At 35.9% G+C, this 17,523-nt stretch overlaps 1 protein-coding gene across 1 annotated transcript in view; it reads right to left on the minus strand.

The window, feature by feature from the left end:
• Positions 1-17,523, minus strand: part of LOC145680409 (noggin-like) — a 95,565-nt gene extending 78,042 nt beyond the window's left edge. Inside the window, exon 1 of the mRNA XM_081750920.1 lies at positions 16,883-17,523. The gene's annotated coding sequence lies outside the window, so the exon portion shown is untranslated. The remainder of the gene's footprint in view (positions 1-16,882) is intronic.

Raw genomic sequence — 17,523 nt, forward strand, 5'->3', positions numbered from 1 at the left:
GAAGAATGTGGGATGAAAATAAAAATATTCGAAAGACAAAAGCTTTGGTGATTGGAACGAAGCGGTCGGTGTCAAATATAGAAGCAGAAGGGGAAAAACTGGAACAGATGACTACCTGGGTAGTATTATTAGTAATGGTATGAAGTGTGAACGTGAAATAAAAGCAAGAATAGGAACGGCGAAGGAAGCCTTAAGAACGAAGAAAAAATATTTCGTGAGTCCTTGAATAAAGTGTTAAAGAAAAGACCCATAAAATGCTCGTGTGGAGTATTCTACTGTGTGAGACAGAAACATGGAGATTACACAAAAGTGGTGGAAAACATCTGGACGTTTTCGAAACGTGGATGTGGAAAAGAATAAAAAGTATTAACTGGGTCCAGCAGAAGACGAATGAGAAGGGAGAAAAGAACAATTTTAGATGTAATTGAAAAGAGAAAGAGAAACGGGTTGCGACAATGGCTGAGAAGGAATTGTATCATGTGTGACGTGATAGGGAGTATGATGGCAGGAAAAAGAGGGAGAGGGTGAAGGAGGCTGCATTGATGGATGATATCAAAACAGAAAAATTGTATGTGAAGACGAAGAGATTAGTTAAAAACCGTGGAGCATGAAAGCTTCCCAGTTGCGGCAAGTGACTTGCCAATAATGGCAGAATACCTATGATGATGATGATGATGATGTAGACTAGAGCGACTGGATCCCTTGCAAATATACTTACTATTCTATTCGGAAACCAACAGTATTACAGCATTAATACTACATGAATTAATTCATCCCGGAGGAGTAAAATTTCAAAGTATAATCCCAAGACTCCCACAGTACGCCCCTCCCCCTTCCCAATAACTTTTTATTGTTAATACTATTATTCAATCATATCTAATTACTCACAAAACGTCTTTGTTACTAATTACAGTTTGTCTTGCTAGCAATCTCAAAAATGATTTGGTAGACCCCCACTTGGCCTAGTGGCTAGTGTGCTTGCCTTTGGTTTGCGTGGTCCCTCGTTCAATTCCCGGTGAGGGTAAGGTTGAACGAAAAACGTGGTTCGGATTCCACACAGAAAAAAATGTAGGTGGCATACTTAAAAAGATAGGTTACATGTGTAATTCCTGTAGTTTTTGGACTTAACGTACACCAGACGTATAACTGAAGACGCATGTTTTATGTATAATACTTTCTGTATAATACTGTTCCATCTGTACGTACTTTCCGTATGAAACAATGTAGGCGGTCAGTATCTCACATACAAATGGACGTATATAACATAGCTGAGGAAGCTAACATAAGTATATGCATGTGATATACGGAAAACTGTTAGGTGTCAGACATCCTGCAACGGCATATGTAACATCTAAGGGCAGTGCCTATGTAGCATACGGATAACGTATGCTCCGTATTGATTTCTATAGTAAGCAAGAAGATACCGTATATTTGTAAATATACCGCTGTCCGGAGAACGGATTTTTCTCTGTGCACTCTAATCAGTATGTCCCAACTCCCTTCCACCCAGGCATAATTGTGGGACGTTAAAATCAAACACACCAAACCAAATGATTAGGTAAATTAAGAATGACTAAATATTTTCAATTTAAACGGTCCACACGTTCTGAAATGACACTGTTAAACATAACTTTTTTTTTTAAAAAAAAAAGAAAAGAAATAACCATAATAATAATTAAATGTCTTGGTTCCTTTTTTTTTCTTTAAAAAAATCCTGCACTAATAACCATGAATAATTCAGAAATTGATTCATAAAGATCGACTCAGAGAAAAGTTGATTTTATTCACCCATTCAGCCTTCAGGATTAAGTTCGTCTACAAAGTCGAGATTCTTCCGCCTCAAAATTGTGACGTGAAAACCATGCTCCGTCTGGGAGGATTCTTGGTGCAGCGTTCATCCAGCACCGAGAATACACATATATATGAGATGTGAAATGTAAGAGCTCCAGCCTTGAATGGAGTCTGGGTCTTCCGCGTCACAGATGCTTACGCTAACCATTTAGTCAGGAGAGAGCTCATACGTTTCTATTGAAAAAACTCTCTCTTGTCTCGTGGGCAATTCTTCTTCTTCTTCTTCTTCTTCTTCTTCTTCTTCTTCTTATTATTATTATTATTATTATTATTATTATTATTATTATTATTATTATTATTATTATTATTATTATTATTATTATTATTATTATTTTGGCATTGTCGCAAACGTGAGGGTACAACGATTGGATTTATCAGGATTTTCAAGGAACTTAAAAAGTTCGTTACTAAATGCTATTTGTCTCACTGAATTCTTACTGTTCGTTACTGAATTCTGATGCTCTCTGTGTGTGCGTACTGTATGTCTGTTATTTGCGAATTCTTCAATTTTGAGCCCTCTATTCCATGAAGCATCAAAAACTACCTGAAAAAGTGGTGGGAATTTTTCGCGTCACTCTTACCGTTCCCGAGATATTGACCAAAAAAGTTCCGATTTCAGAAGATTTAAGGAGCCATATTTCGGGAACCGTAAGCAATAGAGAGATGATATTGGTGTTCATCAATATCTAAGAGAATGGTGAACATTTTTGTACCAAATAGTAACCGGTGGACACTGGCCAACTGGCCAACATTCCCCAGATATTGGCCAAAGAAGTTCGGATTTCGGGAGATTTAAGGAGGCATATTTCGGGAACCGTAAGTCATAGAGAGATGATATTTTGCGAATTTTCCAATATCGAGCCCTCCATTTTGAGGATATGTCTTCGTAAAACAACATATCGTAGAACGTTTTAACAGAACTCAAATAAAACGTGTGGAAAAAATGTAGTACTCAAGGAAATTATAAATGGATAGATATATTACAAGAATTGTTTAATGAGTATAATAATAAAGTATATAGAACAATTGGTATAAAGTCTGTAGAAGTCAATAAGAAAAATTATTTCTTTTTAAGTTTGTTTTGGCAATGCTCTGGGACTGGGAGCATTCTCAACTATTTTTTTTTTTTTTTTAAAGTCAAGTTTCTAATTTCAATCATTTTTCTTCATACGACAATTTTCATTCAATTAATGTTGTTCCTTTTTTTTCTTTATTTCTTTTTCAACATGTTTCTTTCTTTCTAATAAGGATAAGAGTATTGCTTAGTTAAATTAGTAACTTAAACAAAACAAGGCTCAATTGTTACACGTGCTGTGAGGCGTCTATTCTATGATAAAAAGACGTACTCATTATGCACAAAATTCTTCCTTGATCAAATTTGAATCTTTAATTAGATTCTGTTTACACCGAAGCAAAAGGAAAAAAACTACAAATTTATTAACACATGGAACTTAGAAGTAAATTTGTTAGACATGTCTACTTCAGCTAACAGAAAAAAAATAGTAGTTAAATAGTGAATAAAACAATTCTGGCGGCAATACGAAAACAATGTTTGTTTTCTTTTTTCTCCGTTGATTACTAATAACTTGTTAGTTAAAACCTAAGCCTTGTATGTGAATTCGCTTATTTTAAAAAAAGAAATGATAATAATAAAGTGTGCTTTGTCTGCTTTTCAAGAGTTTCAGCTCCAGACACCCCTGTTATATAATTCCAAGCTATAAGGCGCTAAATATCCATTTTTCTTTGTATGATTGAGACACTAAGGTCTCGTTAGTCCCCTTCCTCTCTTACTTTATGTCTTATGCAAATTAGGGAGTAGAAATCGGTACTGTTAGTATGGGTAAAGGCAGTGGTGCATATAGAAGGTAATTGTGGGGGCCAGCTAGAACCCAGACTATGAGCTAGGTACCACATAAGGTTATATAAACTTCCAAAAGTATATAAATAATAGCTTAAATTATTTTGTCACTCAAACAACTGGGGGAGCCTACGCTCCCCGGTCCCGAGCCAGGGACGGATCCAGGGGGGCGATCGGGGCGATCGCCCCCCCAGAAGGGGAAACTTTCTTATTTTTTATATATAAATAAAACCCATCTCAAAGTTTGGAGCCCTTGAAAGTAGCAGTATGACAACCAACTGCGCTCCCCAGAAGTCGGTCCTGGATCCGCCCCTGTCCCGAGCTAAATCTGCCACTGGATATAGGGCTTTGATTTAAGATGGGCCATGAATACTTTTAATTATTTAGCTCGGATCTATAAAGGTTGTCCGGTTTTTTTCCTTTTTAGTATGTGTGTAAAATAAGTAAGTTTCGTTTCACAATGAGAAAGTATTGTAGACTTCCAAACTACGCAAATTTAGTACGAAATGAAAAATGAAATGAAATCTTTCAGTTTTACATCCCACGGTTATGCCGGTTAGGCTAAAGAAGACGGTGATTATGAGAAATGAATGGAATGATGGAATGAAGAAAGTGGGAGGAAACGGGAAAATCCAGAGAAAACCCACGAGCACGGTGTTTGCCCACCACAAAGCACGCGAGCTGGAATCGAACCAGAGACCCTAAGCACCGGAGGTGAACACTTTACCACTGAGCCACCGCGCCCCGCACAAATTCAGTACAGAAAACTGGAAATAGGCTAGTTTATCTATAAATTTCAAGTTGGAATTAAGAATTAGGTTTCTGGGCTTTCGGCACTTATGAACAAGTTAGCCCGTCACGTATGAGAGATGACGTCACTCGGCGATCACATTATCCGAAAAAGGGATGGAAGGAAGCGGTCTGAGACCTGTATATTAGGTACCATCCCGGTATTTGCCTGGTGCGAATGAAGAAAACCTCACTCAGGGATGACTGGTCTGGAAAAAGCTTTCGTACATTTTTCGACCGAGTGTCCGCAAATGAAATGGAACCCGGGACCACTCGCATCAAAGACGAGAGCCTTAGAAACGATGCTACGCGGAGCCATAACTTCAAGTTACAATAGAGGAATAAGATCAAAGACTCTGAATCCTTAACAAAAAGCCATTAATAACACTATCAATGGCCTTGGAATGGATATTGTGACAAAATAAATACTGACCAAAGCTTAAAACACATTGTATTTTAAAACTGTAACACGTAATAGTTTTAAAATACAGTGTTTTAAGCTTTGGTCAGTATTTCTTTTGTTATTGTTACTGTTTTTGCTTTAAAAAGATTACAATATTAAAACTAGAAGTAGTAGTTGACAGAAGAATACACTGAGAGATTTGTTATAATATTGAACCCATATTAAAAAAAAAAAAAAAAAAAAACTGTTTGTCCCATATGTTATCGTTTTTCCACTATGGAGATAAAATCGTACGTGAAGACGAAGAGGTTAGTGGAAGACCATGGAGCATTTATGATTCTCAGTTGCAGCAAGTAACCTGCCAATAAAGGCAGAAAAATGAAAATGAAATCTTGAAGTTGTACGTCCTACGGTTATGCCGGTTGGGCTTCAGGAGACAGTGATGATGAGAAATGAATGATATGGTAGAATGAAGAAAGTAGGGGAACGCAAAAAAAAAAAACTCACGCACACGGTGTTTGTTCACCACAAAGTTCACTTGGCGCGAGCCTGGATCGAACCAAGGACCTCATGCACCAGAGGTGAACGCTCTACCACTGAGTCACCGCAGCTCCCACCAATAATGGCAGAATACCTATGATGATGATGATGACTATGGAGATTAGTGATGAAATCAGGAATTTTACCACTTCCGGTTTCAATAGAGGGTGAACGGAAAAAAATGGAACCTATTCTTCGGACGCTGAACTGATTAAAAATGTCATTACATCTTACCGTTTTCGCACTGTAGCGATCAATATTGAAACCGGAAATGGATCATTTCTACCCCTTCCGGTTTGAATAGAGAGTTAGTTTAAAAGATATAACCTATTGCTGGGACACTGATTTAACTCCAAAAAACCGCTTGCCGATATCTCTTACTCTTTTTTTTCTATGGAACTCAATTGTTGAAACCTTGAAACCTGAAATAGTAAATTTCTACCGTTCACAAAAGATGGTATATATATCATTGAGACGCTGCATCGATTTCAAGAAACCATTCGACCATATCTCTTTATTATTTTTGCGATATGGCGATCAAAGTTTGAAACGGAAAAGGTTAATTTTAATCACTTTGAATAAAGGATTCATGGATGAGATTCTTGAGATGCTAAATCGATTTTAAAAAAAGACACTTGCCGGTAATTCTTACCGTTTAAGCTTTGATAGTAGTCGACAAACAGACATAGCCATTCCATAAGACTCCCGATACTTATGCATATCATAATAGTGGAAGTCTAAAATGGCATAATAATTCAGTGTAAACAGACATATGAATGCAGTACTAATGGAAGATTCATGGACATATTAAAGTTCTAATGTTATTGAATTGAATTAATAATCGATTTTCCTCATGGGGTTTTCAGTGCTAATTACAGCTATAAACTGAACATTTTGTTTAACCTTTAAAACTCAATTGTTTCAATATCTTGAAAAAAAAATGCTTACAAACTGTAAAATTAAAAAGTTTTCAGGATAATACTATTTCAGAAATAAAATTAGTTTGTAACCAGTACCATCTACACGACACTTCTATGAAATTACTTGAAAATTGTATGTCTGTTCAAATAACCCTTGTGCATTTGAGTTGTCTGTAGTTCTATCAGGTACGTGCTGGGATGGTACAGTGCTTCTAGGCCTCTAAATATAGACTGTGGCGACTACATTTCCCAATGTGTTTGATCTAATTGATTAGTGTTGTTTACGATAAATAGAGAGAGAGACGAGAATGCTGTTAAATCACACTTTTTGTGTTTCCCTTGAAGCAGGAGGATTCTGATAACTTCTAGATGAAATGAGGAAAAAAATCATGGCATTAATTTTGTACAGAAATTTAACAAAAGGAGACAAGACGAGAAAAACTTTTCCTAGAATCGAGACGAGGCAAGACTTTTACAAAAATTACGTATCATAAGAAGAAACTATAATGATTCCATAAATTAACTTTCAGATCGTATCTCGACGTTTGTTAACTGCAACTGATGGCGTGATCCTATAATTTAGGTCTATTGGAAGCAAATCAATTTGGGGGGAACGGCATATATTATGAAGGCTGATAGTACATAATGGTTTGTGCACTCACTAATACGTGTAGGATTCAATGGGAGACAATATGAGACATAATGTTCGTGCCGAGACTAACCTTTTTCAATAGAAACAGATATAGGTACTTTCCGAGACGAAACTCACTTTCACGACCTTTTTTTTGAGACGAGACAACCTCACTTCTTGTTTCATGGACAACCCTACCCACCAAACTTCAGCAGATTTAGGCCCTGGTCGTGATTCAAAGCTCACGTCAGAAGTAAGTTATGTTTTTCGTAACTTCGGTATTATACGAACACAAAGCTCAAAAAGAGCTTCCTCGTGGCTCTATGGTTAACGTACGGGCGTTGGATGTGTGGGAGACCCGGGTTCGATTCCCGACGGAAGCTCATGTGGTTCAGATTTGATGTTAAGCTGTAAGTCCACGTAAGCTCATATAACCTTGATATTAAAAGGAACTCTAAACCTCAAATTAATCATTGAAAGTAAAACTTAAAAAGAAATGTTGAGAGTTTGTTAAATAAACAAATAATTTACCTTAGAATTTTGCAATCTTAAAGATTTCATTTAATATATATATATATATATATATATATATATATATATATATATATATATATATATATATATATATATAGATAGATAGATAGATAGATAGATAGATAGATAGATATAGATATAGATATAGATATAGATATATTATCGTCAAACATTACTTTCGTTAAACATTACGAAAATATTATAATCAAATATTAAGAAATTGAACCAAGTCTAAAACACAGCTACTTGTCACACAGTAATGATATACTGACAGATGTTATCTGTTACATAGTCTTGTTAACTGAAGAACATTTCTTCACACGTCACGGAACTCTATGCCTTTCAAAGCTGTTTTGAGGACACGACATGTAATCACATTTACGTCAAAAAGCACCTGAACTTAAATAAGAAATTAAGTTTATAGATGTGAGGAGGCAAATGAAAGCTAAACGGTTTTTTAAGCATTTATTTATTACGCTTGTACTTCATAAAGAATTACGAAATTGTTAAAGAAAACAAAAACATCACTGGGGTAGACGTAAATTTAATTTTTGAGAAGGATTAGTTCGGCATTATGTTAAAAGTAACTCTTGCCTGGTAAATCACTCTTCTGGTGTGCCACCAAAGAAGGAAAATTTTCGTAACTTCAGATATTTTAAATCAACATTTCTCAAACTTTCTTCCAGGAGTCAACTTTTGTTAGAATATGCTCTATTCTTATTCTCTTTTGCGAACAAATTTTACGTTAACTTTTAATGTTTTGAGCGTATATCAGTACAGTATACATAACTAACTAACAAACTCTATGGTCTATGGAACCCGGAGGTTCAATGCCGCTTTCACAAAAGCTCTCCATTGACTTCTGCCCTTAGTCAACAGGATCCAGTTTCTACTTTGTATTCCTATTTCTGTGAGATTCATCTTAATATTGTCCTCTCATCTGCAACCAGGTCTTCCTAATGGTCGTTTTCCGATTGGTATTTCTGTCAAGACTTTGAAAGCGTTCCTACTTTCTTCCATACTGACTACATGACCTGCCCAGTGCCCACCTGAGCCTCCTAGATTTCATTATCCCTAACAATGTTTGGTAAACGGTATATACTATGCAGTTTCTCTTTATGAAGTTTCCATCATTCACCATTCCGGTTCTCCCTTGGGATCTTGTTCTCAAATACTTTCAGTCTGCGTTCTTCCGTCAGAGTAAGCGATCATGTTTACATTTTAAAAATAGTATTACAGTAGAGCGTCGATTATCCGAACGTCGGTCAACCGAACGACCGCTTAACCGAACTGTGTACTCGCTCGCACCTGTTACTCTCCCACCCTACCGTCCATCATCCCCCTCACTCCCAAACCAAGTTTCCCACAGTAGTCGCCGCACTGAGCCACCGCTGGCAGAACATTGCTTCTAATGGGGCATTCATAAGGCGCTGCTGACCGGCCAAGCCGCCAGTCGCTGTGTTTCAACAATCAGCACAATTCTGTCGGTTTGGCACTGGCTGTAGAAGTACAGTACAGTACAGTACAGTACAGTACAGTTCAATTATCCGAACAAACCAGTTTTCCGAACACCCATGTCCCCCAATTACTTCGGATAATCGACGCTCTACTGCACTTCAAATTATATTCATTTTATATTGGGAGTTCCCTTGTGACTAAGCGGTTAGTGTACGCGCTTTTGGCATGGATGACCCAGGTTCGATTCCTGATGGGAGTTCCTGTGGTTCGAATCCCAAGCTAAGCTATAGGTCCACGTCTCATATAACCTTGCTGCTGAAACAGGCGGTAAACCTAAAATCAAATCAAATTTTATATTGACACTAATAGAAAATACATATTAGCTTTTTCTTTAAAAAAATAATTGAAAGAAGCTGTTTTACATCATAATACATGTAAGCTATTAGAATTTGTACTAGTTTCCTTCTTTCTTTTTTAGTAAGTTCAATCAAGTAGCAGTGTCACGCGTACATCACGTGAAGGAGTTTGGTTTGCATAGCGTGATATTTTTTCAATTAATATTGAAACCACTTCCGGTTTTAGTAGAGAGAATAGAGTGGTAATGAATTATATTCTTGGGACATTTAATTGATTGTAGAAAACCCGCTTCTCACTATCTTTTACGTTCTTTACTCTATGACGATCAACGTTAAAACCGGAAGTGGTTGATTTCTGTCACTTTCGGTTTGAAAATAGGGTTAGGACAGAAGATGGTACCTATTCTTGGAACGTTAAATCGATTCAAAAAATAAAAAAAGACTGCTTCAAGCTATCTCTTAGCGTTTTAGTAAATTTGTACATTTTTAAAGGTATATTTTTTATTGGACAAGTGTGCAGCTGAAGAAGTGCAACTGGAAAAGCACAATTGTTACTGTTTAGTGAAAGGGTGGAGCCTAATTAAAAGTTGATCTGCGGAAGGTAAGTATAAGAGGTAGCCAATCTCCAAGTAACCAGAACAAGTCTGTCTGATGAAGACACAGTTAGTCCTTTGAAACTTTTTCGTGTTTGTGTTTTTATATATTATCACATAGCATTGCTCCGTGTTTTGTTGTGTTTAGTTTGACAAGGTCTGATTGAATATTAGGGGTCGTCCACATATTACGTAACGCGGCAACGGGGGGGAGGGGCTTGAACTTGCGTTATGAAGTGTGACAAGGGAGAAGGAGGGGGTTTACGTCCTCGTTACGTAACGCATGTTTTTGCCGTGATTTTTATTCTCAGGTTTATATGCAATCTTTTAAACAATCTTTTAAACAAACGATTGTAGTAAATCTATCAAATGCTTTATTTGTACTCATACATTCATGTTCGTATAATATCATGTGGAGTAAGAAAGTTTTATTATAGTTTGAATTGCGCTCTTTTCGAGCGGCAAGAAGCTTGTCCCCCACAAATTACGGCTTTCGGACTTCCTGGGAGGAGGTTGTAACACTGCTACTTAGAGCTACTTTTAAGAGCTCCAAACGCTGGGATGGATTTTATTTATATATAAAATAAGAAAGTTTTCGCTTCCGGGGGAGGCATTGCCCCGATCGCCCCCTTGGATCCGCCTCTGACATTCTATTTGTAACATATTAGGAAGAAAAACCAAAAAATTGTGAATAATAATATAGAACTGAATGTAGAAAGGAGGCACGGTGGCTCAGTGATAGAGCATTTACCTCTGGTGTGCAGGGTTCACTGGTTCGGTCTGCAGCCAAGTAAGAAGTGGTGGACAACATCGTGCCCGTGGATTTTCTCGGGTACTCCCGTTTCCTTCTATATTCTCATTCCACCAATTCTTCCATCATTATTCAATTGCCTTGCATTATCCATCTCCCTTAGCCTATAAACCGCATAATCGTGAGACTGAACGATTTGATTTCATTTGCATTCCATGAGTGTAGAAAATACTGTGAAATGGTAATAGATATTACGGGAATTTAAATCAATAGAAATATGTCAGTAGGAAGGACAATAAAGACAGAAAATAAAAGATGGTAAGGAATTAGTGAGAAGGAAATGTTTAGGAAATTGATATGCTTTCTTTTTTTAAAAAAAAATCTAGAAGACCCAACTCTTTGGACACGTTCCATCGTAAGAAGCTCAAAGAGGCCGTTGTTGATTAGAACCTTGTGTCTAGTATGGAGAGAGTTAATTTTGTTTTCTCAGTTTGTAAGATACGCTTTAAAGAGAATAATGAGTAACACTAATGAAGTGAAATATCCTTAGCTTTACGTCCCACGTTTATACGACAGAAAACGAATGATTAATGAAAGTGAATGAATGAATGATGAAAAAAATATGTGAAGATTGTAAGGCGGAAAGGGGGGAAAACCTCGAGAAAACTCACGAACACGGTGTTGTCCACCCCAAATTCACATGATCTTGGATCGAATGAGGGACTTCTTTGTACTAAAGGCAGTAGCGGATCTAGTCCGTGGCTAGGGGGCCTAGGCCCCCAGTTTTTTGGGTGACGAAATAATTTAAGCTATTATTTATTTATTTTTGAAAGTTTAACTAAACTCATGATATACCTATCATTGTGTGGGTTGTGGCTGGCTCTCTCAGTTTTTACCTTCTAGATACGCTGCTTTCCTTAGTATATCACTACTAAGGCAATAGTGCCATTTCTGTATTACCCAAAACAATCTCTAGTAGCTGCTGTTGACGAATCATAGGAAGACATAATTCGATCCCCGGTGGAAGCTCATGTAGCTTGGATACGAGACTAAGCTAAACGTTCACATCACACATAGACTGAATGTTGAAAGTGATTTAAAACTCAAAACCAGAGAAGCACTGGGTAAACAAACGAAGAACCAAAAATAGTTATGTGTTATACGCACCAATTGTAACGCGTAATGTTTCTCAAAAAAAAAAAAAAAAACGACCAATTTTCTCGTCTTGTTTCGTTTCGGAAACGAAAAGTTCATTTTCAAATTCGAGACGAGACGAAACATTTCACGAGTATCATGGCCAATAACAGTTCACTCAAATCTTAGGTCTCGAAGAGCGTTTTAGTGTTACACGATTCATAGTATAAAAAACTATAAGTTGATATAATGATTGTACAAACACAATGAAGAGCATTTATCAACGCTTCAATTTACGCAAGTCAATACACAACATACTCCAATAATAAATATGGTTTGAAGATTTTTATATCATATCTTTGGTGAATCTTTCATGACTCGAAAGGGTTCCGATAACATCTAGAAGAATTTAAAAAAATAAAGGCATACATTTTTTTAAAACGTAAATTTAGAAAACGGTTTTTCAAGCCTCTCCCATGGGGAATTGGTTACACAATCCCTAAAAACGATGAAAAATTAATTATAATAACAAAATGAACAGTGAAGGTCATAACACCCATGTATAAGTGGGATTCAAACACTAACAAATACGTTTTTCGATCACCAGCGTACTGACAGATCGCTTAAGCACGTTAGCCGGCATTAATTAAATATGAATCAATACATCAGCTTGTTATTTCATACGGAACACAATGATAAGTTAGTTTATTTTTAAATATACAGGGTGGCCCAAAAATAGGTATATTCATACAGTCCCGTACTGATCAATTCATTGCTTTTTTAATATAATTTCTTATTGTTATCCATCAGGTAGACTTAGTTTCTTTATTATTTGTTCTTAATGTCTTTTTACTTACATCTTAAGCTCGGAATAGCCGAAGCAAATAAACCTATAAGCTAGAATATTATACTTGATCAATGCAGGGGTGTATATCTACTTTTGGGCCACCTTGTATATTTTACAGATAATGGATAAATCTCCTAAAAGTGAGGGTTTGGCGTAACGTTAGACGAAATCAATTTTGTATTATTATTATTATTATTATTATTATTATTATTATTATTATTATTATTATTTATCAATAGTATTGAGTCTTTTGCGCTAGAGTTGATGCTAAAAGTAATACAAAATTTATTTTTCTTTTGCTTGTTATTCATAAGTGAAAGAAGATAATAAAATTCAACTTACCACAATCATAGATAATGTTATTCCACAAACCCAATACGAACATGAAAAATTTTCAGTGTTGCTATCTATATAAATTACAGTGTTGCCAGAATAACATTTCCCCAAAAATCTAAGTTAAGGCAGCGTCTAGAGGAACGAACTCAATTCTGCATTTGATTACGTATCATGTTCTCTTGGAATCCTGTGAATTAACTAACTAACTAACTCTATGGCCTATGGAACCCGGAGGTTCAGTGCCGCGTTCACAAAAGCTCTCCACTGACTTCTATCCTTAGCTAATTGGATCCAGTTTCTATTTTGTATTCCTATCTCTGCGAGATCCATCTTAATATTATCCCCCCATCTGCGCCTAGGTCTTCCTAATGGTCGTTTTCCTATGGGTCTACCAGTCAAGACTTTGAAAGCGTTTGTACTTTCTTCCATTCTAGCTACATGACCTGCCCACCTAAGCCTCCTAGACTTGACGACCCTAACAATGTTGGGTATAAACCGTATAAACTATGTAGTTCCTCGTTATGAAGCTTCCGCCATTCTCCATTCTCGTTCCTCTTGGGTCCGAATATTCTTCTCAGGATCCTGTTCTCAAATACTTTCAGTCTATGTTCTTCCCTCAGAGTAAGCGACCATGTTTCGCAACCATACAGAACAACAGGCATGATTATCGTTTTATATATTTTAAGCTTCAAATTCATCGACAGAATTCGCGACGACAAGAGATTTTGAACCGAATAGTAACACGAATTCCCTGCTTTTAGTCGACATTTAATTTCTTCGTGAATATGATTTTCGTCTGTTAATATTGATCCTAAATATTTGAAAGTATCCACTTTATCAAAAGTATTATTTAATATTTTAACGCCTCCACAATTTGCCGTTTATGAATTACTTTTTAAAAAATAATAGTTATATTTAGTTTGTAATAAACAAAATAGTTTAAACGCACGGTTATTAAAATTAAATAATAATGTTATTTAAAAAATAGTTCATAGGATTCCAAGATATGATATCTAATCAAATGCAGTTAAGTTCGTTCCTCTAGTCACTGCCTTAACTTAGATTTTGGGGGATATGTTATTCTGGCAACCCTGTAATTTCTATCTATGTCAACATTGAAAATTCTTCAGGTTCATATTTTCTGTTGTTGTTAAATAACATTATCTATGATTGTGATAAGTTGCATTTCATTATCTCCTTTCATTTATGAAAAACAAGCAAATGAAAAATGGTAAATTTTGTATTATTTTTAGCATGTGAGGCTCTTAGTGTCCCAACTCGCGGAATATATGAGTTGCAGCGGGTCAAGCCTAATGCATTTGACAGTTGGTTTGATAGTTTAAGCTAGTAGGCGTGCCAAATGTGTTGGAATTCTTATATTCAAACATAAGATATTGCGCCGAAATGATTAGTGAATTTTCTGCAAAATTGCACTACACTTAGACGAAAATGCTGCACAGGGCTGTGAAGAGGTTTGTACATTTTATGGGTAAGATACGTTATCAAAAGCAACAGTGAAAAGATGATTCACTTGCTTTCATTCTGGAAAATTTTATGTCCAACGTGCTCCTCGCCAGTTGGTGACCAATCACAGAAAATGTGCATGGTATTCTGGTAAAAGTCGAGCGTGACTGGCATATAAACAGTCATGACATCGCAAATGATCTAATTATCCTAATCAAAAAGTGTTAAATCATTTGGAGAAGACTGGTTACTAGATGAATTTCTGTGTTTGACTGTCCGTGACTCAAAAACATTTATTTGATCGAATTTCCATCTGCAAATCTCTATTGAAATTTGAAACATAACGGACTCGAGCTATTTCAGTAGGAGCTGATCACAAGCGCTGATAATCTACGCCAACAATATGCGAAAAAGATCGGTCAAAGCGAGAAGTTCCAAAGTCTGTGGCAAAGGCAACAATGACGTCCAGGAAGGTTATGGTGTACGTGTGGTGGGATTCGAAGGGCATCATGCATCACGAGCTGCTACCGCCGGGTACAATGATAGACGCGAACTTGTACTGTCGACAACCAGCGCGAGTTCACCTAGCAATTCAAAGAAATGACCAGAACTGGTCAACATAAATGGTGTCTTATACTCCGTTGACAACGCCAGACCACATACATCAGAAATTGAGAGAATTTGTGCTGGAAGGTTTTAATTCATTCAATGTATACCTTGCATCTGGCACTGTCAAACTATCATTTGTTTCTGTCTCTACAGGTCTCCCTAAATGGTGTTAAGTTGGTATGAAACAGCGTGTCACAATCTTTTAACCACAAACCACAGAAGTTTTATGGCGACAGGATATTGACGTTGCTGGGACATTGGCAGAATGTCATTGAACAAAATAGTGTATATGTGGTTTTGTTATGTTATTTACAAATCACAATAAATATATTCTTAATTTTGACCTAAAAACCTCAATACTTTTTAGACAACCTGATATTATTATTATTATTATTATTATTATTATTATTATTATTATTCCTTTTTCCCAAAAGCATACGTGTCAGTACACCAAATTTTCTTTATTCTAATAAAGGAAAGTCCTTCCTGCCGGTCTAGTGAATAGCGCATGCACCTTTGATGCACGGGTCGTGGGCTCGATTCGCAATGACAGAATATTGAAAATTGAACGCGCATTATGGAGGTTCAAAATTGCACCTTAAAATGTAGGTCAGAGTCCGATATAGCTTCGGCGTTGAAAGGAAATGCGAAACTTCAATAAACAAACTTAATAAAAAAATGTGATAAGAACACTTTTGTAATACGTATATACCGTGAAATTATTATAAATATTGACGAATTAATATGCTAAATTTTACTTTATATGATACACAATATTTTCTAGAATAAATAAATCAATCTTAGAAAGTTATCTAGATAGGTTCTATGTTGCATATTCAAAGACAAAAGCACATTATCATTATTATTATTATTATTATTATTATTATTATTATTATTATTATTATTATTAGTGTCAATTACCCACTTCGTGTAGGTTAAAATATGAAAAAAATAGTAATATGTTCCATTAGTCAGTCACTTTGTACTATTACTAAAGCGCTCTACGATAGACGATTTTTTATGTATTAAAAATTAAATAATATTATTGTGAGCTGAATTTGGATTTAAACGACATCGGAAGTGTCACTGTTCATCTCAGCGCCCTCGAAAACTATGGATTCGACACTAATATCGGTTATTTTCTATCACTTTATCCCTCTCTCCTCCCAAGTTGCACCGTTAAAGTGAAATGATAGAAACCATCCCAAGCCCAAACCTCATCTATGTTGAAAATTTATTCGAGATCGGTAGGATGGTTCAAGAGTTATTAAGTCACATACGGTACATAGTCACTTTTATTTTTATTTAAATAAGTAATAATAATAATAATAATAATAATAATAATAATAATAATAATAATAATATAATAGTAATAATAATAATAATAAGGGACACAGTAGCTCAGTGGCAAAGCGTTCACTTCTGATGCGAAAATTCCCTTGTTCGATTCCTGGCCACGTGAGTTTGTGATGGAGAAGATTGTGTCCGTGGGTTTTCCCGAAATTCTCCTATTTCCTTCCCCATTTTCATTCCACCAATTATTTCATAATCTTTCACTTTCACTAATCAGCCTCTCTTTTAGCCTGCAGAGCATATGCGTGGAATGGAAAACTAAAAATTTCATTTCATTTCAATGATAATAATAATAATTATTATAATTATAATTAGAACGTTTAAGATTCTACATTATCCAATGTGTACACCGTGAGATTTCACAGACTGATAATTTGTTATGTTTTCTTTCTCCCTCCTCTTGTTGTGTTATTTTTTAAATAATAATAATAATAATAGTAATCGTTTTCCCTTACCTTGTGTGTGTCTGGTTCGTTTGACTCCGACCGGCCGATACTTGTTCCCCAGGTAGGTCTTAACGGTCAACGCTTGTCTGGGCGATTGTGCAGTTGGCTTTTTGCTTCTTCTCTTTGCTGTTCTGTTCTCGTCTGCTCAGCTCAACTCGGTTTCTCTCCTTCGCTTTCCTCTCAAAACTGTCCTGTTAACGTTAAAAGTTGCTTTGCACACTCTCGTCTTGTCGTCTAAATGCTCAACAACAAACTAATCCTTCACTTCATTTGTAAGCTCTGTGTGTGTGTGTGTGTGTAAAAAGACAGACAGCAATTTTCAAATGTAGTGTTAACAAAAATTCACTTTCAATATTTTTGTCTCTCTTTAACAAGACAATATTTAAAAAAAAAAAAAAAGTACTAAATACTCTTGTGTTGTTGTGAAACGGTTATTTATTTAATTTTTAAAATATATATATACGTATTCTTTTCTTAAAAAAGAAACAAGAATTACGAAAAACAAGACTTAAAAAGAAACAAAAATATTCTTGTCACTGCCCAGCAGACGATAACTGCAACATATTACTTCTTGGCTTACCGCAGTCTGACAGTGTTTTGTTTAACAAGATATTCTCTCTCTCTCGTTCTTTTTCTTTCTCGCATCGACA

The sequence above is a fragment of the Thermobia domestica genome, chromosome 3, assembly GCF_964235325.1.
Source record: "Thermobia domestica chromosome 3, izTheDome1.hap1.1, whole genome shotgun sequence".
In the NCBI taxonomy this organism is placed as follows: Eukaryota; Metazoa; Arthropoda; class Insecta; order Zygentoma; family Lepismatidae; genus Thermobia; species Thermobia domestica.